This window comes from Pinus tabuliformis, chromosome 7 (genome assembly GCF_031772625.1).
Source record: "Pinus tabuliformis cultivar Carrire ecotype Pingquan chromosome 7, CPIR1, whole genome shotgun sequence".
NCBI classification, from domain to species: Eukaryota; Viridiplantae; Streptophyta; class Pinopsida; order Pinales; family Pinaceae; genus Pinus; species Pinus tabuliformis.
The window spans coordinates 482,831,566-482,855,330 of record NC_142293.1 but is presented as its reverse complement, the minus strand read 5'-3'; the positions used below and the strand labels follow the sequence as shown (position 1 = coordinate 482,855,330).

Sequence of the window (23,765 nt, the reverse complement as noted above, 5' to 3'; positions counted from 1 at the left end):
TTACCTGTGCACCCTCCCCGCCACGTCGGAAAACCATGTGACAAAGCGCATGGAGCCGGTACGACACCTATCCACTGTGGAGCTCCATGTGTTGGGCATCGTGTCATCACATAAAGCTTTGTGTTCGCGCCATTTCCTCCATTTTTTGGGGTCATTGCTGTGATGTTCCATTTTCCCTTTGTCTTTCTGCTCGGGGCTGGTTGTTGGGCGAAGCCCCCTGCCGAAGATGGCGCGGGACGGCCCTAGAACCTGTGCGCGTCGTCTGTTATGAATGTACTATTGCAAGCGTTTATTCGAGGTTTAGGGTTTGTGGACCTGCGTGCTTCGTCTGGTATGCAGGTGCTGGTGCGAATGTTTGTTCGTGGTTTAGTGTTTGTTGTTGGAACATCGCTTCTGCTTTTCTTGTGGTTTTCTGCCTAGATTTCTTGGTCGTTCTGGACTGCCAGTTGTTTAGGGTTTCTCTGGTGGTGGTCTTATTCACAGTTTTTGTTGTTTGGGGAGGAGCCTGTTGCAGTTTTACTGAGCTCGAGGTAATTGTTTAAATTGTTGTTTTGTGCAGGTTTTTTTGCTGGTTTTCTGTTGTCTAATGGCTTTTTCTTCTCGTTGCAGGTGTGGAAAAGGTCGTTGCAGGTGTGGAGGTGGTCTGGCGAGCTCCAGGGAAGGTCGACGACTGTCATCGGTAGGATTTTAATCCTACCAGCAATTTCTCTGTGTTTTTCAACACAAACAACTCTGTTTGGATATTTTGTAAACTTTCTATGGCAGGGTTTAGGGTTTTTTGGATAAGGGTTTAGGGTTTTTGTGGATATTTTGATGTTGTTTATGGCTTTCAATGATGGTATTTGTGAATTTGTGAATTTTCACTGTTTTCGCTGTTATTTTCGTAGTCTATTTTGTTATGGCAGGAGCTATTCGCATAGGTCTGGAGGAACAAAATATTCCATTCATTTCTGTTATAGCCCTAGCCTGCTCATTCCCATCCCCAAATGTTACAAACCCATATCCTTTTGAACGGCCTGTAACCTTATCAGTAATAACCTTTGCTCCTTTTACAGATGGGTATATGGCTCTGAAGGTCTCTCGCAGCAGCTCATCTGTGTCATCAGATGCCAAATCTCCCACGAATATAGTAAAATCTTCAGAACGATTTTCTCTACCGGTATTCGTTGCCCAATTTAACCTGTAAAATTGTTCAGCCCTGGGCATCTGTATGCCATTGTAATTTTGGAGAGCCATCTGGGCCGCTGCCTGGCTCGCAAACTCCAAGAAGCCATAACCCTCTGATTGCCCAGTCTGCTTATTGCGAATAATCTTAATGGAATGAAGGTCCTGGGCAGAAGCTAAACATCAGTGCAGATAATCTCATCCATCCAATGTTCCAAACAACCGAACCAGAGGGTGCTGATCTCCCTGGCGGAGCTCTCTTGTTGCAGGGTTTCCCCACCATAACCTGAGGTCGAGGTTGGGGTTGGGGTTGGGGTTGGGGTGGCTGGGGCCAAAACAGAAATACAGTAATGCGTGCTCCAGTAAATCAATGGTAGCGCGATGGGTATGATAAAATTGTATTAAGGCTAGGGAAATTTTGAACCAGAACCTGCCCCGAGCAGAAAGACAAAGGGAAAATGGAACATCACAACAATGACCCCAAACAAACGGAGGAAACCCTCTTGATATGTATTATCATCCAATATAAGATATTAATATTTGGTAGTCCATCGTAATGCCAAAATTGGTTGAAAATTTGAGTTCATTATGGAAGAGAAAGGGATAATAATTGTTACATGTGTTGGCATTTTGGCACAGGTGTGGCGCTATGGTACAGGTTTTGTCCTTGATGGCAACTCACTTTGATGATAGATCTCAGTTCAGGTGCTCAGAATGAAGGAAATCTTGTATACGCAGGTATACCTTGCAGAGGACGCGTATACACGCGGGTTATACGTTCAGAAGTTGCGTATGCGTATACACACACTTCTATGCACATAAAAGCGCGTACATGGTGGGAAACTTATTTTTGGTCTGTGGTTGTTAGTCCTTGGAATTTGAACCTATGGTTGTAGACCATGATATCTCGTCAGAAGTGTTGACCCCAGGTTTTGGGCCCTTGGTATTGTTTATTATGGTTTTGGACCGTGGTATTGTGGAAGGCGTATAACTATAAAAGACGAAGGAGATCATGTGGCAAACCATCATCTGAATTGTTGAATATCTGATATTGTGATAGATCTGGAATACTGGTGATTGGGTTATGGTGCAGACCTAGATCTGAATGAAGGAAGAACCTGAGCGCAAGAAAGATAAGGACTATTGATGGATCAAGATCTCAAGGCTTGAACATTGGTATCTCTGTATGATTTTGATCTGTTATATGTAGCGCACTCTTGATCTATAAATCTGGCTTATCTAATGTCTGAAAGTTTAAAAGAATAAATTATCCTTTATAGATCTGTACGCAAGTTCAGTGAATTGCAGGTGCATATACATGCTTTTTCTGTGAATGAAAGAAGCGTATACGCAGGTTGGCTATGGTACAGAAGCGTATACTCGCAGGTTTCTGAACATTGAAGTAGCGTATATATCTTGATTTATGTTCTAGCTGCTTTTGTTTTATTGCTGCAGTGTTCTGGGTTCAGAATTTGTGTTTGATTACAGTTACTGTGTTCTGGGTACAGCGGTCAGAGAAGTGTTTATTTGTTTCAGCTTTTGATTGGTGAAAAGGAGTTTGGGTTATGTAGAAATTCTTGATGTTACTTGTGGATCCAGTCTGAAAATTAATGAAACAAGGTCCCTGAAAGCAAAGAGAAGGTTGCAGCCTTCTGCAGGTAGGAGCCTGCGTACTAGTATCTCAAGCTAGTACAAGAACTAAGGGGGTTGGAGCTCCCTTCCAGGAAAGCTGGAAAACGAGAGAGAGTTGTAGCTCTCTGCAGGTTGGAGCCTGCATACTGGTAAAGTCTGCTCCAGTACAAGACATTGTAAAGAGAAGTTTCTAATTAAAAAGAAGATAGAGACGAATTGCAGCAGGGGGTTTTCACCCACATTGGGTTTCCTCCTTATATCTTGTGTTCTCGTGTGTGACTATCTTCTGCTCTGTTTCACTATTTTTGGTATTGTTTATGTGCTTCTGAATCACAGATTAATAACTGACACCTGAAAGATAAATCAAATTATATGTCTGCTTTATATACGCGGGTTTCTTTATCTGTAGTTGCGTATATACGTGGTTTTTATTAACTGAAGTAGCGTATATCATCTGGAATTGAAAAAGGAAATATTTGGCTTGATAATACTGATTGACCCCCCCTCTCAGTATTATTTCCAACAATTGGATTCAGAGCAGGTCCTTCTGAAGAAGCTTGATCGCTTGAAGGAAGATCTTTCATCATGAGAAACTACGAGAGGGAAGCATCAATCAGGCCACCGGTTTTTGATGGGACAAACTTCGTATATTGGAAGGTAAGAGTTGCTGCCTATCTTCAATCTTTGGGTACAAAAGTCTGGGATATCATAGATGCAGGATATACTTTTCCAGCAGCAACTCCTATAGATCCGGCTGAGAAGAAGAAACACGAAACAAATGCAAAGGCGGTCAATACTCTATTGGGATGTCTATCGCAATCAGAATTTGTCAAAGTTATGCAGTATAAATCCGCAAAAGAAATATGGGACAAGATTGTTCTGAGCTATGAAGGAGATGATCAGGTAAAAAGAGCAAAACTTCAAACCCTCAGAATTCAGTACGAAAATCTCAGAATGTATAATGATGAAAGTGTGGCTAACTATTTTCTTCGTGTAGATGAGATTGTTAATTGTATGAAAAATCTGGGTGAAGAAGTAAAAGAGGCTGTTGTAGTTGAAAAAGTTCTAAGATCTTTGTCCCCTAGGTTTGAGTCTAAAGTTTCTGCAATAGAAGAAAAGGAGAATCTTCAAAACCTTAAAATGTCACAGTTGCATGGAATTCTAACTGCTTATGAAATGAGGAAAGGAGGACCTTTAGACAGGAGAGAAGCTGCCTTCAAGGCTTCCAGAAAAGGAGACTACTATGAGTCAGGACACATATCAGAAGAAGAAGAAGAATCAAATTTTGTCAAAAATCTTCAAAGGGGTGCTGGACGATTCCGAGGTAAGTTACCTTTCAAGTGATTTGCTTGTGGAAGAGTAGGTCACTATGCTACCAAATGTCCTCATAAGGATAAGATTGACAAGGGAAAGGAACCCGTTAGATGGAACAAGAAACATAATGCAAATAAGAAAAGCTATTACACTCATGAAGATAGTGATGGTCTTTCAAATAGTGACGAAGATGAACGAGGTAATGAATATAAACTTTTAATGGCCTTTGTAGATGATGACTACATGGATGCTATAGATGTAGAAGGTTTTTGTGAAGAGATGACTAATCTCAAAATTTGCTTAGAAGAGAAAAGTGCAATTATTGATTCTCTACAATGTCAACTGGCTGAAAGGGAAAAACATCTTGAAAAATTGGAATGTGAAATTGTTTGCCTTAGAAAGGAGATTGAGAAAACAAAAGCTATTAATCTTAAATTTGTTAAAGGATCTGAAACTCTGGATGAGATTATCAATGTGCAGCGTTCTCCACTAATCAAGACAGGTCTGGGATATAATGGAGAAACATCTCAAGCATCCACATCCAAAAGTTATCTTGATGAAGCAAGGAGGAGCGAGCAAAGGCCTAATAGAAATCATCAGGTAAATCAGGGACAGTTTACCTCAAGAACAAACAAAGACTATCAAGAAAATCGAGGGCAAGCTACCTTAAGGACAAATAGAAGCTACAATCAGCCACAGGTAAGATCTTCTCAATTTGCCTCAAGAATGGATGTCAGTAGAAACTACAATCGGTTGGATGATAGATTTGATAATCGCAGGAGTTTCTTCAATGGTCAATGTTTCTCTTGCCATAATTTTGGTCACAAAGCAGCTCAATGTGTGGCCTATAAGACAATCATGACTAGAGAAGCTCAAAAATAAGGGAATATGACTAGGATCACAAAAAGGACTTATAACAACTTTTCGGCCCTTGAAAATGAAGTTGAATGTTCTATTTGTAATAAATTTGGTCATGAAGATTCTAAATGTAGGAGCAGGTTTTGGAAGACAACTCAGAAGGAATAAACCTCAAGTGCCAGAACATGGAGAATGAAGGAACCACAACCAGAAAGATGTGGGATAGCTTTTTATGCAGAAGGATAGGAAAATCTATGGTATATCGACAGCGGATGTTCGAAGCATATGACAGGGGATAAAGAAAAACTTGAATCATATACTGCATTAGAAAAGGGAAAGAAGGTTTCTTTTGGAAACGATACCCCTGCAGCTATAAAAGGAAAAGGCATTGCTCAGTTGAAAGAAAAGGTCAAAGCTGGAAATGTTTTGTATGTTGATGGATTGAAGCATAATCTTCTGAGTGTCAGTCAGATGTGCGATCAAGGAACCGAGGTAATATTTAGATCAAATGGATGTCGTGTTCGTGATCTTGATACAGGTGAAATAGTGATCAAAGGTAGAAGAACTCCAAATAATCTATACATATTTGAAGAAGGACAACAACAATGCTATTTGAGGAAGGATGATGAACACTGGTTATGGCACCGGAGGTTGGGGCATCTAAGCTTTTCACAAATAAGGAAAGCATGCAAATACCAGGCAGTTCGTGGTCTTCCAGATATCAAAATTCCAAACAACACCATATGAAAATCATGTCAGTTTGGAAAGCAAACCAGAACTAACTTTCCTGAGAAGGAAGGATCAACTAGTATGCCTCTTGAGCTAGTCCATACAGATGTATGTGGTCCATTTAGGAAAAGGACACCTCGAGGAGAAGAATACTTGATATTATTCATTAACGATTTCTCCAGGTTTGTCTGGTTAGGACTTATGAAGCACAAAGACGAAGCATTCGAAAAATTCAAATCCTTCAAAGCCTTGGCTGAAAATGAATCAGGTTACAAAATTAAGTGCCTCAGGTCCGACAAAGGTGGGGAGTTTACCTCAAATGAATTTTTTGATTTCTATGAAGAACATGGAATAAGAAGGCAATTCTCTAGAGCTAGAACTCCTTAGCAAAATGGAGTGGTGGAAAGGATGAACATAACAGTCCAACAAATGGCTCGTGCTACGCTTGATGAGTCTGGAACTCCCGCAACTTTCTGGGGTGAAGCTGCATATGCTGCGGTTGTTATTCTCAACAAAACAAATGTCCGAGTGAACAGCACTCAAACTCCTCATGAGCTCTGGTATGGTGAGACTCCTTCGGTAAAGCATTTCAAAATTTTTGGGAGCAAATGCTATATTAAGAATACTGATGAGCAGCTTGGCAAACTTGAACCTAGAGCAGATGAAGGCATTGTTCTTGGTTATTCTCCCTACAGCAAAGCATATGTGTTACAATAAAAGACTTGGAAGAATTGTTGATAGCATTGATGTAGTGGTTGATGAAAAAGGATACATCCCCAGGCAAGTAAATCATGAAAATATCGATGAGGATGAAGACTACTCTCCAAATCAGGCAGATGTTGAAGAAGAACCCCAAGAGGCACCAGAAGAACAAATAAGGATAGAAGAGAAGACTCCATCCAGATATGTTCAGAAGAATCATCCAGAATCTCAAATTTTGGGGTAGAAAGAGGCAGGTATACAAACAAGAAGAACAATAGCAATTGCTTCAAGCTATTTGGCATTTCTCTCTTCCACTGAACTGCAAAATGTAAAAGAAGCATGCAAAGATGAGTGTTGGGTTAAGTCAATGGATGAAGAGCTTGAGCAGATCGAAAAGAACAACATTTGGGAGTTGGTTCCTAGACCAAAAGACAAAAATGTCATAGGGACAAAATGGATCTTCAAAAATAAGTTGAATGAAAATGGGGAAGTGAGTAGAAACAAGGCCAGACTTGTTTGTAAAGGGTATGCTCAACAGGAAGGAATAGACTTTGAAGAAACTTTTGCTCCCGTTGCTAGACTTGAGGCCATCAGAATGTTCCTTGCTCTCTCTAGCTTCCAAAAGTTCAAAGTATTCCAAATGGATGTGAAATCAGCCTTTCTGAATTGAGACTTAGAAGAAGAAGTGTACATAGAGCAACCAGATGGCTTCATCCTTGGGAATGATCCAAATCTTGTATGCAGACTTAAAAAGGCTCTCTATGGGCTTAAACAAGCTCCAAGGGCTTGGTACTATCATTTGGACAAATACCTTGATCAACAAGGTTTTTCAAAAGGATCAGCAGATAGCAATCTCTATATAAAAATTGAAAATAACAAATTGCTAATACTTGTTGTGTATGTAGATGATATTATCTTTGGAAGAAATGAAGAAGCTATGAGTCAAAGCTTTGCCTTGGTGATGCAGAAAGAATTCGAAATGTCCTTGCTTGGAGAACTGACATACTTTCTTGGATTGCAAATCCAACAAAATGAAGGCGGTATCTTCTTGTCTCAAACCAAGTACCTCAAGCAGATTATGAAGAAGTATGGCATGGAAGATTCGAAACCAGTATGTACCCCCATGGTTACAGGATGCAGCCTTAGTGAAAATGATGAATCAGCAACAATGCATCAACCAACCTATCGATCTATGATTGGAAGTCTACTTTATTTGACAGGTACCCGACCAGACATCATGCATGCAGTGGGAATAGTTGGAAGATTTCAGGCAAATCCAAAGGAAACTCATCTTCAGGTAGTGAAGAGAATTTTCAAGTATCTTCAAGGAACTCAAAACTATGGCTTATGGTACCCTAGAGATACAGATCTCACACTTCATGCTTACATAGATGCAGATTGGGTCAGGAGCGTGGATGACAGGAAGAGCACAAGTGGTGGTGCATTCTTTATGGGTTCCAGATTAGTATCTTGGTTCAGCAAGAAATAGAGTTCGATTGCTTTATCTACAGCTGAAGCGGAATATGTGGCTGCGGCATCTTGTTGCACACAACTCCTTTGGATGATGCAAACCTTGCAGTATTTTCAAATCACTTGCACTCCACCTGTCTCTATCTTATATGATAATACAAATGCAATAAGCATTTCAAAGAATCATGTCATGCATTCAAAGACCAAGCACATATCTATCAAATATCATTTTCTTCGGGAACAAGTGCTTGAGCAAAAAGTCAAGTTGGAGTATGTTCCTTATAAGGAACAAGTTGCTGATATACACACCAAACCACTGCCCAGGGAAACTTTTGAGTATCTCAGACAGAAGCTGGGAGTTGTTGATGCTTCATCCTGCTGTTGAAGCTTGTCTGTTCCAAAGAAAAGTTGGTGTACGCGAGTTGGATGAGGGGTATCCGCGTACATACGCCGATTTATGCAGGTGCAGTCGCGTATATGTAGTTCTGAAGAAAATCAGCAAGGGCAGACTCTGGTTGGAGAGAGTCTGAGATGGGTCTGTCAGAGACCATCAGGCACAGGTTCAGGGGGAGCAGATAATCTTCTAATAATGCATTGTTGGCATTACCTTAGAAGCTTTTGGTTCTAGTACTCACATTGTTTTTGGTTCAGATGTATCAGCTGCAGAAAGAAGATCAGAAGGAGAACATGATCGCTGATATATACAGTGATTGCCAGATGCTGCTGATAATAGTTATTGGTGACTTGCATAGTCTTGATATTTCGTCTCCATGTCATGTATATTTTCTTTATCAAGGTCATGTAACGTCCTATTTTGGTTTCCCCACTATGCCTGGGATGATTGATGCAATTGGTTGTCATATGTAATTTTCTGATGTATCCCCACTTGGTTGGGTGGATGATCCCCACTTGGTTGGGTGATGGTTGTATGTATTGAGTCTTTTGGTGATAGGAAGGTCTTTTATGATGTATAAGTCATGGTTCTTCTTGAAGAACACCTTTTTGCAGATCTTGCCTATAGTCAAGGGGAGCATGTTCAGCACAGCAGAGCAGAGATATCAGCATGTACTCAGGGGGAGCACAGCCCTTTGCCCTTGATGACAAAGGGGGAGAATGACTTTGAGGATCTTGAGGTTTCCATCAAGTCCAAAGGGGGATATTGTTGGCATTTTGGCACAGGTGTGGCGCTATGGTACAGGTGTTGTCCTTGATGGAAACTCACTTTGATGATAAATCTTAGTTCAGATGCTCAGAATGAAGGAAATCTTGTATATGTAGGTATACCTTGCAGAGGACGCGTATACACGCGGGTTATACGTTCAGAAGTTGAGTATGCGTATACACGCACTTTTATGCACATAAAAGCGCGTACATGGTGGGAAACTTTTTTTTAATCTGTGGTTGTTAGTCCTTGGAATTTGAACCTATGGTTGTAGACCATGATATCTCGTCAGAAGTATTGACCCCAGGTTTTGGCCCCTTGGTATTGTTTATTATGGTTTTGGACCGTGGTATTGTGGAAGGCCTATAACTATAAAACAGGAAGGAGATCATGTGGCAAACCATCATCTGAATTGTTGAATATTTGATATTGTGATAGATCTGGAATACTGGTGCTTGGGTTATGGTGCAGATCTAGATCTGAATGAAGGAAGAACCTGAGCGTGAGAAGGATAAGGACTATTGATGGATCAAGATCTCAAGGCTTGAACATTGGTATCTCTGTATGATTTTGATCTGTTATATGTGGCGCACTCTTGATCTATAAATCTAGGTTATCTAATGTCTGAATGTTTAAAAGAATAAATTATCCTTTATAGATCTGTACGCAGGTTCAGTGAATTGCAGGTGCGTATACACGCTTTTTCTGTGAATGAAAGAAGCGTATACACAGGTTGGTTATGGTACAAAAGCATATACTCGCAGGTTTCTGAACAGTGAAGTAGCGTATATATCTTGATTTATGTTCTAGCTGCTTCTGTTTTATTGCTGCAGTGTTCTGGGTTCAGAATTGGTGTTTGATTACAGTTACTGTGTTCTGGGTACAGCGGTCAGAGAAGTGTTTATTTGTTTCAGCTTTTGATTGGTGAAAAGGAGTTTGGGTTATGCAGAAATTCTTGATGTTACTTGTGGATCCAGTCTGAAAATTAATGAAATGAGGTCCCTGAAAGCAAAGAGAAGGTTGCAGCCTTCTGCAGGTAGGAGCCTGCGTACTAGTATCTCAAGCTAGTACAAGAACTAAGGGGGTTGGAGCTCCCTTCCAGGAAAGCTGGAAAACGAGAGAGAGTTGTAGCTCTCTGCAGGTTGGAGCCTGCGTACTGGTAAAGTCTGCTCCAGTACAAGACATTGTAAAGAGAAGTTTCTAATTAAAAAGAAGATAGAGACGAATTGCAGCAGGGGGTTTTCACCCACATTGGGTTTCCTCCTTATATCTTGTGTTCTTGTGTGTGACTGTCTTCTGCTCTGTTTCACTGTTTCTGGTACTGTTTATTTTCTTCTGAATCACATATTAATAACTGACACCTGAAAGATAAATCAAATTATAAGTATGCTTTATATACGCGGGTTTCTTTATCTGTAGTTGCGTATATACGCGGTTTTTATTAACTGAAGTAGCGTATATCATCTGGAATTGAAAAAGGAAATATTTGGCTTGATAATACTGATTCACCCCCCCTCTCAGTATTATTTCCAACAATTGGATTCAGAGCAGGTCCTTCTGAAGAAGCTTGATCGCTTGAAGGAAGATCTTTCATCATGAGCAACTTCGAGAGGGAAGCATCAATCAGGCCACCGGTTTTTGATGGGACAAACTTTTTATATTGGGAGGTAAGAGTTACTGCCTATCTTCAATCTTTGGGTACAGAAGTCTGGGATATCATAGATACAGGATATACTTTTCCAGCAGCAACTCCTACAGATCCGGCTGAGAAGAAGAAATATGAAACAAATGCAAAGGCAGTCAATACTCTATTGGGATGTCTATCGCAATCAAAATTTGTCAAAGTTATGCAGTATAAATCCGCAAAAGAAATATGGGACAAGATTGTTCTGAGCTATGAAGGAGATGATCAGGTAAAAAGAGCAAAACTTCAAACCCTCAGAATTCAGTATGAAAATCTCAGAATGTATAATGATGAAAGTGTGGCTAACTATTTTCTTCATGTAGACGAGATTGTTAATTGTATGAAAAATCTGGGTGAAGAAGTAAAAGAGGCTGTTGTAGTTGAAAAAGTTCTAAGATCTTTGTCCCCTAGATTTGATTCTAAAGTTTCTGCAATAGAATAAAAGGAGAATCTTCAAAACCTTAAAATGTCACAGTTGCATGGAATTCTAACTGCTTATGAAATGAGGAAAGGAGGACCTTCAGACAGGAGAGAAGTTGCCTTCAAGGCTTCCGGCAAAGGAGACTACTATGAGTCAGGACACATATCAGAAGAAGAAGAAGAATCAAATTTTGTCAAAAATCTTCAAAGGGGTGCTGGACGATTCCGAGGTAAGTTACCTTTCAAGTGCTTTGCTTGTGGAAGAGTAGGTCACTATGCTGCCAAATGTCCTCATAAGGATAAGATTGACAAGGGAAAGGAACCTGTAAGAAATAGAGTTCGATTGCTTTATCTATAGCTGAAGCGGAATATGTGGCTGCGGCATCTTGTTGCACACAACTCCTTTGGATGATGCAAACCTTGCAGGATTTTCAAATCACTTGCACTCCACCTGTCTCTATCTTATGTGATAATACAAGTGCAATAAGCATTTCAAAGAATCCTGTCATGCATTCAAAGACCAAGCACATACCTATCAAATATCATTTTCTTCGGGAACAAGTGCTTGAGCAAAAATTCAAGTTGGAGTATGTTCCTTCTAAGGAACAAGTTGCTGATATACTCACCAAACCACTGCCCAGGGAAACTTTTTAGTATCTCAGACAGAAGCTGGGAGTCGTTGATGCTTCATCCTGCTGTTGAAGCTTGTCTGTTCCAAATAAAAGTTGGTGTATGCGAGTTGGATGAGGGGTATCCGCGTACATATGCCAATTTATGCAGGTGTAGTCGCGTATATGGAGTTCTGAAGAAAATCAGCAAGGGCAGACTTTGGTTGGAGAGAGTTTGAGATGGGTCTGTCAGAGACCATCACGCACAGGTTCAGGGGGAGCAGATAATCTTCTAATAATGCATTGTTGGCATTACCTTAGAAGCTTTTGGTTCTAGTACTCACGCTGTTTTTGGTTCAGATGGATCAGCTGCAGAAAGAAGATCAGAAGGAGAACATGATCGCTGATATATACAGTGATTGTCAGATGCTGCTGATAATAGTTATTGGTGACTTGCATAGTCTTGATATTTCGTCTCTATGTCATGTATATTTTCTTTATCAAGGTCATGTAACGTCCTATTTTGGTTTCCCCACTATGCCTGGGATGATTGATGCAATTGGTTGTCATATGTAATTTTCTGATGTATCCCCACTTGGTTGGGTGGATGATCCCCACTTCGTTGGGTGATGGTTGTATGTATTGAGTCTTTTGGTGATAGGAAGGTCTTTTATGATGTATAAGTCATGGTTCTTCTTGAAGAACACCTTTTTGCAGATCTTGCCTACAGTCAGGGGGAGCATGTTCAGCACAACAGAGTAGAGATATCAGCGTGTACTCAGGGGGAGCACAGCCCTTTACCCTTGATGACAAAGGGGGAGAATGACTTTGAGGATGTTGGGGTTGCCATCAAGTCCAAAGGGGGAGATTGTTGGCATTTTGGCACAGGTGTGGCGCTATGGTACAGGTGTTGTCCTTGATGGCAACTCACTTTGATGATAGATCTCAGTTCAGGCACTCAGAATGAAGGAAATCTTGTATACGCAGGTATACCTTGCAGAGGACGCGTATACATGCGGGTTATACGTTCAGAAATTGCGTATGCGTATACACACACTTTTATGCACATAAAAGCTCGTACATGGTGGGAAACTTATTTTTGGTCCATGGTTGTTAGTCCTTGGAATTTGAACCTATGGTTGTAGACCATGATATCTCGTCAGGAGTGTTGACCCCAGGTTTTGGGCCCTTGGTATTGTTTATTATGGTTTTGGACCGTGGTATTGTGGAAGGCGTATAACTATAAAAGAGGAAGGAGATCATGTGGCAAACCATCATCTGAATTTTTGAATATCTGATATTGTGATAGATCTGGAATACTGGTGATTGGGTTATGGTGCAGATCTAGATTTGAATGAAGGAAGAACCTGAGCGCAAGAAGGATAAGGACTATTGATGGATCAAGATCGCAAGGCTTGAACATTGGTATCTCTGTATGATTTTGATCTATTATATGTGGCGCACTCTTGATCTATAAATCCAGGTTATCTAATGTCTGAATGTTTAAAAGAATAAATTATCCTTTATAGATCTGTACGCAGGTTCAGTGAATTGCAGGTGCGTATACACGCTTTTTCTGTGAATGAAAGAAGCGTATACGCAGGTTGGTTATGGTACAGAAGCGTATACTCGCAGGTTTCTGAACAGTGAAGTAGCGTATATATCTTGATTTATGTTCTAGCTGCTTCTATTTTATTGCTGCAGTGTTCTGGGTTCAGAATTGGTGTTTGATTACAGTTACTGTGTTCTGGGTATAGCGGTCAGCTTTTGATTGGTGGAAAGGAGTTTGGGTTATGCAGAAATTCTTGATGTTACTTGTGGATCCAGTCTGAAAATTAATGAAACGAGGTCCCTGAAAGAAAAGAGAAGGTTGCAGCCTTCTGCAGGTAGGAGCCTGCATAGTAGTATCTCAAGCTAGTACAAGAACTAAGGGGGTTGGAGCTCCCTTCCAGGAAAGCTGGAAAACGAGAGAGAGTTGTAGCTCTCTGCAGGTTGCAGCCTGCGTACTGGTAAAGTCTGCTCAAGTACAAGACATTGTAAAGAGAAGTTTCTAATTAAAAAGAAGATAGAGACGAATTGCAGCAGGGGGTTTTCACCCACATTGGGTTTCCTCCTTATATCTTGTGTTCTTGTGTGTGACTGTCTTCTGCTCTGTTTCACTGTTTCTGGTACTGTTTATTTGCTTCTGAATCACAGATTAATAACTGACACCTGAAAGATAAATCAAGTTATAAGTCTGCGTTAAATACGCGGGTTTCTTTATCTGTAGTTGTGTATATACGCGGTTTTTATTAACTGAAGTAGCGTATATCATCTGGAATTGAAAAAGGAAATATTTGGCTTGATAATACTGATTCACCCCCCCTCTCAGTATTATTTCCAACAACATGTATCCATATTTGAATTTGAAGATTGAATTTCCCCATCCCCTTTAAGCCTTAAATTGAATATCCTAAGGAGTGCATCCACCTAGGATTAAGAATAATTTTGAAAGGGGAGGCAGTTGACTGACTTGGACATTATTTAGACTAGCAAGCATAGTTTTTTGTTCTTATTTGTTGATGCTTGTCTGGCCTGTTGAAACTGCAAGTTAAGCCTTGCATGTATGTTATGCTGATAGACATGATTATTTTTTCAAAATTTATGATTCATTAGAAGCTGGAAATTACTGCTTAGTTCTGTGAGAAAGAAGCTTATGATGGATATTGTCTCATAGTTGTCTTAAATGGGACGAGATGGGAAAATTAAAGCAGAAATACCAATATTTATTTTATGTTTTCAATACTCATTCTTGTACCATAAGCACAGATGTTCATGGAAAGGGATCTTCAGGACGATGATAAATTATTTTGGCTTGGCACCATTCAGTTCTTTCACAGATGGGTGAAATTTCATTTGCCCCACCCATGAATGGTTGCGGTTGTGTTTGCTTGTGAATGAAGGATATCCATAGTCCTTTTCTGCTGACGTTTGACTTGCATTAGAGTACTTTGGTAATTGAGTACGAATTTCCACAGGTGTGGTTGCTCATTGTCAAGGCCTCATTGATCAACTTTATAAAATTTTACTTAGAAAACACTCAATTGTTATTAGTACATTATTTGTTATTTTTAGTTAAGTTTTCTCTATTTTAGTGCTATGTACCTTCAGAAGTATATGGGAATGGAGTGTCGAATCTGTTATTTTATTGTAAGAATGAGATGTTGGAACTATATTTCTAGTGGCTTGTTATGTGTTACATTTAATAAGGCTGTGTCCATGTAACAACAATTGCGAGTTATGCTTGCTGAGTCATGAACCAACTCTAACTCAGATCAACATCAAAGCAATTTTCTTTTTTTGAAGGAATGCTACAGATATAGTTGGTCATTGTCAAGGCCTCATTGACCACCTTTATAAGATTTTACTTGGAAAACGGTCATAAATGTTATTGGTACATTATTCATTATTTTGAGTAAAGTTTTCTCTTTTCTAGTGCTGTATATATTTAGAAGTATATGGGAATGGTGTATTGAATATGTTATTTTATTGTTATGGCCTGTTATGTGTTGCATTTCATAAGGTTGTGTCCATGACTCCATCTAACATGAATTGTGAGTGAATCATGAATCAACTCTGATTCAGATCAACATCAAAGCAATTTTCTTTTTTGGAGTGAATGTTGCATATGCAACGCTGTCAAAATTGACCAACAACTTATTTTCCAGTGCTCTATTCCTGCTCTGATTCAAACCTCGATTATTAACATGGAAATTCCCTGTCTCAACACTTTAAGCCTTATATTGAATATCCTAAGGAGTGCATCCACCTAGGATTAAGAATAATTTAGAAACTCTAGGCCACAGTGGCTAGGGGGGATCCCTTAAAAACCATCCTTTCCATCAACCTAACTAATTTGACCACGAGGAAATAACAAAAAAAAAATTTATATTGTTATCACCCATTTATAACTTAAGACGATTCAATTCAATATTAGTAATTAATGGTTTGTTCCCCATGACATTATCATTCCAAATCTAGATATCTTTGTTGTTTCCTAGAATCCATGCCCTTGGAGTGAGTTACATGTGTACCATCTCTTAGAAACTTCTAGATATGGGAACCTCTTTAATTTTCCTCCATATTGGTAATATGTCTTTTGTTTCTCTCCTTGAAATATTTTTTCAATGGTAGCCACCGCAATTGAAATTTTTGTGTCCTGTTTATTTTTGGGGATGAGAAGATGATTAAATGATGCCAGTTTTACTCAACTGTTGCAGTTTGTAGCCACCTCAATTGAAATTTTTGTGTCCTGTTTTTTGTGAGGTTGAGAAGAGATTTGGGTTTAGGTATGGTCATTGGTTAGAAATGCATAGGAGGATGATTAAACTTCATTTGCTTAAGGATTTAGGTTATTCTCATATTTACAGCAATTATATTGAGATGGGGTGTTGTTATTTTAGTGTTCTATGTTTGGACATGGAACTAGGATTTTGAATATCTGAATTTAAATTTGAAGGTTTTTTCCTACTCTACTTAATAATGAGTGCTCTCAAAAACTTATTATGAGATAAGACTATCTAGTCATGTGATTTCTGTATTTAGCCTTTTTCATATGCAACTTGATAATGAGTGCTCTCAATTTCTCAAGTGTCCCCTCAATGAATAAAATTATCAGTGGCTTTTTGACATTTAATAAAACTTATTATGAGGTAGATTGCCTCCTCATTTGAGACTATTTGGTCATTTGATTTTTGTATTTAGCTATTTTCCTAATCCTTTGGCCATTATCTCTTGTCCAGAGTTGGAATGGAATGTTATTATTGAATTCCCAAACATCGCAACAATTACCCCAAACAAACGGAGGAAATGGCACGAACACAAAATTTTATGTGATGACATGATGCCCAACACGTGGAACTCCACGGTGGACAGGTGTCGTACCGGATCCATGCGCTTTGACACACATAATAACTTATAGAAATAGTTTTATCATAATTAAGATTTTACAGAAAGACATATTCCATTGAAAATTTCTTTTCAACACACAGTTAGGTTGCCACAAGAAATCACTACTAGGTTGTAAGCCAAAATGTTTCTGTGACAAGAAAAAGATACAATCTAGTGTTGTAAGCAAAAATGTTTTTGTGACAAGAAAAAGATACAATCTAGTGTTGTAAGCCAAAATGTTTCTGTGCCAAGAAAAAGATACAATCCATCCAAAATCCACATCATAATGTAGTTAGAACCAAAAACATATGACACCCCTATTCTTTATGGCCCTGAGAATCTTGAGTGCCAAAACTCCCTGAGTTACCTTCTTGAGCCAGTTAGGTTGGCCTACCAGTCAAGGGCTGATTAGGAAATGGTTGATTGCTGCCATATGATTGATTCCAATTTGCAGCTTCCAACCATGGAGGTACTGAGTACCCATACCTCACATTTGCACTACTGACCCCTGCATTAAGTGGAGGTGTGTAATGAGCATACAGAGAATTGACACCAACTCTGGTAGGAACAAGGCAAGTAGGTAAACCCTCAGTTTGATAGTGGGGCACTTGAATGTTTATGAGATCTTGGAATAATGGTGTATTATTTGCAATGGAGTCCAATGAGTTTGAAATAATCCAGGTTTCATCACCTATTCTTGTATCGTTGATCATCCCTTGTTCCTTTTCAAGAATTTGTTGTGCCTTTCGTTTTTCCTTTTCCTGTCTTACCATTTGCTTTTGTTGGTCCTTAACTTGCCTTACTTTACCTCTTTCAATCCTTTCATCTGCTCGACGTTGTGCTGCAACAATCCTTGCTGCCTTCTTCTCCTTGACTAGATCCTTCTTTTTCTGTTTTAATTCTTGCATTTTAAATTTCTTTTTTTCAAACTCAACTAACAGGTTTATATAGTCCTCTGAGGTGAGTAACTGTGAGCTTCGGCCCAAACGAAGACTACCCGGTGCACCTTGATTTTTTTTCATTGATACTCTCTCTACTGGTAGCTTTAGGAACCGTCCAAGTGTCTTCTCCACCCCTCCCACCTGCATGTCATTGCTTGGTACTTCCCTTTCAGTATCTGTTGGAACTGATTGAACTATATCATTATCTTCATTTGATGCCTCATTATGTCCTTCATCTTCTTCCATTGATCTATTGTCCTCAAAAAAATGAACAATTTCACTGTTCAATTCTGCTGGTTGTGAGGGCATGTTCATGCTTTCTTCATTGGTTGCTAAGACACTATGTGCATTCATATTGATCATTGCTTCTGCTAGCCATGAAGGTGGGGTTACATGGCTTGGCAAAGTCAATTGGTCATTGTCAACTGCATGTTCAACAATATCATTAACAGTATCAGCAACAGGAATTTCATGTTCTTGAGTTGGTGGAATGATCTCCATGTTACTGCGAATTTGTTCATTGTTATATTGTGTTTCACATACAGTTTCATTATCTTCATCATATAAGTGTCCTTGAGACAAGGAAATCATATTACCAGCTGCAACAACATCATCTTGGTCATCTACTTCTTGCACTTCAACACCTGTTTGGGCATTCCCTTCTTCCTGACCATCCACATGAAACGCTTGGCTACAACCAGTATCATGCATAATAGGATCATAGTTCAGTGGCCAGATTCATGTCCTCCTAAAGCCAGCCTTGATATTTGATGGTGTCAAAGTCCTTTTAAAAGCTTTACTTGCAAGCTCTGCTAGCTCAAACCTTTTCACCTCAACCCCTGGATTCTTTGCCATCCATGCAGCGTGCTTCGACCTGAAATAGTTCTTGAAAGGGCCAAACACACTAACATCAAGGGGTTGTAGTCTGTGAGTGGTATGAGCTGGCAATGTCAACAAGTCGATGCCCAAATTGTTTGCTTCCTCAATTGTTTGTACAACCATGTGGCTCCCATGGCCATCTAATATCAAAAGGTGTCTGTTATTAGGCGAGACACCACCTGGTACCGATGCAACAAAGTGAAAAAGCCAACTTAGAAACAGTTCTTTAGTCATCCATGCATGGGGATGTGCAGCCATGCATGCACCTGGTTCACAGTTCTGTATATAGTTTTTCAGTTGATTTTTACCTTTGGATAGATAAAATCCTGGGATTGAAGTACCAATTGCATTGACACAACATAAAATAATTATCCACTCCCTGCTCTTGGGAAAAATCTTTGGCACATTTCGGCTCCCTCTCTTGGCAATTACCCGCATGCCACAATTCCTCCCTGCCTGTAAACCTGTTTCATCACAGTTCCATATATGGTCTGCTCCATAAGAATGTTTATCGTAAGAACTACAAAGTGTGTCATAGAACTTTTGCACAGCTGTAGGGCGCAAATTTAATGCTCTGTCTCTGTCAAGGCCCTCAACAGTACGCAATACAAGTTCTGGATGCCCTTTTTTAAACCCAAACCACCATGATTTACCAGGAAACCCATCTTTGAATGGGTTTGGCCTCCCTTGACAGATTTGAGCAACTATTGATTTGAGTTGTATCAACTCTAGCCCATGTCCCAGTTGGGCCATCTCTTTACACCACTCAACCACCTCGGCCTCCTCCTCCTCAGTCATAACTGTAAGAGGCCCTCTACGTTTTGTATGAGTCAGTCCATTTATCCAATAATGTATTGATGAGGGAGGAATACCATGTTTTTTTGCAGATGCCCGAACTGAGTATCCATTAAACTCTATGTCGTCAATTGCAACTAACATTTGTTCTTTTGTCCATCCTCTTATAGCACTGATCTTTTTAGTTGAGCTTGCCCCTTGGACTGTTGTTGATGGTGGTTCTGTGGCTGATGGTGTGTTAACATCAGCTGCTATCACATGGTCATCCTCAACAATGTTCCCTGGTGCATTGTTGGCATTGACATCAGCTGGCCTGTCATCATCAGACGATGTGCATCGCAGCTGCGCACCCCTTGTCACTCTCCTGCCACTTCTCCTTGTACGAGCAGAGTAACTTCCTTTTGCCATAGATGCAACAACCTATAAAATTATTACATGCATTTAGACATTAGAATATTTTTAAATTATGCTTTATTACTTCTGCAAAAATACTTTTCCTTTATTACAGGAAATTATCATTTTCAAATATCATTTTCAAATACTTTTCCTTTAGTCGTTTCAAATATCATTTTCCATTTTTTTTGCATTTTGGCATTTCCAAAAATGTCTCAGTACTGCAACTTATCCATTGCAGTCCATGGCCACCATTCCAGGCATAAATTATATGTTGGGAACAACTTGCAACTGTGATCAGCCTTGTGGTCTCTCAATTGCTTGCCTGTTCATCAATTTAGCAACTTTTGTATGACCAATGACACAACTATGAAATTGTACATCCAATTTCAAAAGATTCTCTTTCTCAAGCTATTGAAGTTTGGATATGGGAGCACCAGAAGTGATAAATCATATTAATATTGCACATAAATATGAATTCACATTTTCTAGCCTTCGATTTAATGCAAATCCTCTTTCCGCAGGGAACTTATCGAGCATTTCAATATTCTCGAGTTACTTTGAATATTTAGTATTTTTTTTGTTCACACTGGATTTTTCCATGTATTCATCTGTTTTCATAATGAGAGTAAATGTTTCACTTTCATAGGGTAGTGTCAAAATTTTGCAAATGTCATTCCACGTAAATCCATAGTTCATCAATTTAGCAACTTTTATATGGATTCAAGTAGAATTCTATGATAGTTGTTTCAAATATCATTTTCCATTTTTTTTGCTGTTTTGCATTGCCAAAAATGTCTCAGTACTGCAACTTCTCCATTGCAGTCCATGGCCACCATTCCAGGCATAAATTCTATGTTGGGAACAACTTGCAGCTGTGATCAGCCTTGTGGTCTCTCAATTGCCTGCCTGTTCATCAATTTAGCAACTTTTATATGGATTCAAGTAGGATTCTATGATAGTTGTTTCAAATATCATTTTCCATTTTTTTTGCTTTTTGGCATTGCCAAAAATGTCTCAGTACTACAACTTCTCCATTGCAGTCCATGGCCACCATTCCAGGCATAAATTCTATGTTGGGAACAACTTGCAGCTGTGATCAGCCTTGTGGTCTCTCATTTGCCTGCCTGTTCATCAATTTAGCAACTTTTATATGACCAATGACACAACTATGAAATTGTACATCCAATTTCAAAAGATTCTCTTTCTCAAGCTATTGAAGTTTGGATATGGGAGCACCAGAAGTGATAAATCATATTAATATTGCACATCAATATGAATTCACATTTTCTAGCCTTCGATTTAATGCAAATCCTCTTTCCGTAGGGAACTTATCAAGCATTTCAATATTCTCGAGTTACTCTGAATATTTAGTATTTTTTTCGTTCACATTGGATTTTTCCATGTATTCATCTGTTTTCATAATGAGAGTAAATGTTTCACTTTCATAGGGCAGTGTCAAAATTTTGCAAATGTCATTCCAAGTAAATCCGTAGTTCATCATTTTAGCAACTTTTATAAGGATTCAAGTAGGATTCTATGATAGTTGTTTCAAATATCATTTTCCTTTTTTTTTGCTGTTTGGCATTGCCAAAAATGCCTCAGTACTGCAACTTCTCCATTGCAGTCCATGGCCACCATTCCAGACATAAATTCTATGTTGGGGACAATTGATTCTATGTTGGGAACAACTTGCAGCTATGATCAGCTTTGGAATGGACTTATCAGTCATAAAAAGTTTTAGAAAATTGAACTGAAAAAATTAAGTATGTTGAAGGCATTCATTTTTTTATTTATTTTAAGGAATGGTTTTAACTTTTCTAAATAGCTGTATTTAGAACCTACTTTTTATTCAGTGGCTGTTTGTGAAACCATCCAGGTATCCTTTTAGCAGTTATGGCCAGACAGATCATGTAAGAACTCTGATAAATGAAAACAATGAAAACAGAACTGTAAGAACAATGAATTTCAATGGCTGTTTGTGAAACCATCCAGGTATCCTTTTAGCAGTTATGGCCAGACAGATCATGTAAGAACTCTGATAAATGAAAATAATGAAAACAGAACTGTAAGAACAATGACTTTCAATGGCTGTTTGTGAAACCATCCAGGTATCCTTCTAGCAGTTATGGCCAGACAGATCATGTAAGAAATTTGATAAATGAAAACAATGAAAACAGAACTGTAAGAAGAATGAGTTGTAATTCATATAACTAACCTGGATATATTGGCAACTGTTTTGTGATGTTGTCTTCAAGTTTGCTGAATAGTTTGAAAGCATAAGATGCAACTTCAATAGTGCGTGGACTTCTTTTATAGTTTTGGGCACTTGAATTTAATTGGTGGACATGGATGCAAATGGATTGCAATGGCTTCATTTTGAATGTGTGGTCTGGATTTAATTTGATGGGATCTAATGGTTGGGAATTGGTTATTTGTTGATCCATGTGCTTTGATCTGTTTTAATGAGAAATAGAGTGAGTTGGGTGTCATTTATTGCAGTTATTGGGTCTGGGTGTCATTTATTGAACAAAGTGGGTTTAAATGTTATTGGGTTGGGTGTCATTTATTGAACATAGGGTGTTTAGTTGTTGAACAACACAACAGTTATGGCTGACATACATTCCCTTTTGTTATGTGCAGGTAGGCATATTTATTTGGGATGCAAAGCTGCAGTTCTGATGAGTGGGGGTTGAAGTGACTGCTGCTTTGTACTTCTGGAATAAACCATTTTGGAAGCCTTTATGGTTTTAGCTGTTTTCTAATTGGGTCAATATGGTTTGCAGTCTTAAGTAGTAAAATACTATTTATGGACAGTTGTGGGCCTAGTCAATGTACGGGGAAATTTTGGACATAAATTAATACTTATTTATACTTAATGTTATTTATTTTTGTTTAAATATTGGTTTCAAAAGTCTCAATTTATGGTAGTTTGGTGGGACCAGTACTATATCAATTACTGGTCCTTGCACAACATTAGGAATCTCTCCCCTAAATTATAAAATAAATTTCATCTAAACATATATAATATATATATATATATATATATATATATATATATATATATAATTTAAAACATTTCAAGTAGTATACAATTTGAATGGGCCTGATGCAGCACACGTTTCCTTTTAAGAGGTCACATGTTCAAAATTGGGGCTATGGTGCCTTCATACACTTAGTTGTGATTTTAAAATTGGATAATAATAACTATTTTACATTTCAAACATTTTTGGGGTATATTTTACACTGAAATTAATAAAGGTTTGTTGGAATTAGAGAAGTACTTAAGCGCACTTTCAAGGTATTGTATCCATTTAAGCATTCAAAATTGCAATTTCAATAATGAAAAACTACAGATGGTCTTGATGTGTGTTTAACTAATATAGATCCATTTTAAATCTACTTAGGGGCAAAACTTAACCAATGTTAATGCATTTTAACCATAGATTTATTAATGCATTTTAACCATAGATTTCCGGGGGAGAAATATGGTAATTTTCATTGATTTCATAAAATTACATGTTGTAGATGCTTAAAAGCATATAAAGAAATGTGGGCTGAGCCACTTACAAAACAATACTCCAAATGAAGTATTCCAGAAAAAGCCCTCGGACAGGCCATAAAAACAAAATGGGCATGTAAACCCCAGTTCCTACAGATATAGGAGCCCAAAAAACCCCAAAAGGGCCAATATTGAGCCCCGGAGCAGACTTGTAGAGAGTAACCCATACCCATTAACTAAAGACAGAAAAAAGCAAAGGTGCAGCACCAAGAGTGAAGTGGCAGAAGAGTTGTTCAGCATAGACACGGCACCTAACCACCACAAACGGAAAATAAACTACTGAGGAGAGAAACTGAGAACAAGAAGCTTTAGATTTGGCGGCCCAGACAAGAAAGAGAGGCACAAAATGAGGAAGAGAGAAGCCAAGGAAGCCACTCCTACCCCGCCCCCTCAAAACTCTCCTCCTAAAATAGACTAATCAAATGTAAAAACAACTACCCCAAACTTCTTCAGTAGCCCATAGAAACCCCAGCAAACCCAGCCATGTTGCAGCGGCACGAAACAAAGCAGAGACAGTCACCTC

General features: G+C 38.8%; 1 pseudogene; it reads right to left on the bottom strand.

Moving 5' to 3' along the window:
- Nucleotides 1-888: 888 nt before the first annotated feature.
- LOC149248111 (RNA-binding protein L pseudogene) lies at nucleotides 889-23,415 on the bottom strand (annotated as a pseudogene).
- Between the last annotated feature and the right edge of the window lie 350 nt (nucleotides 23,416-23,765).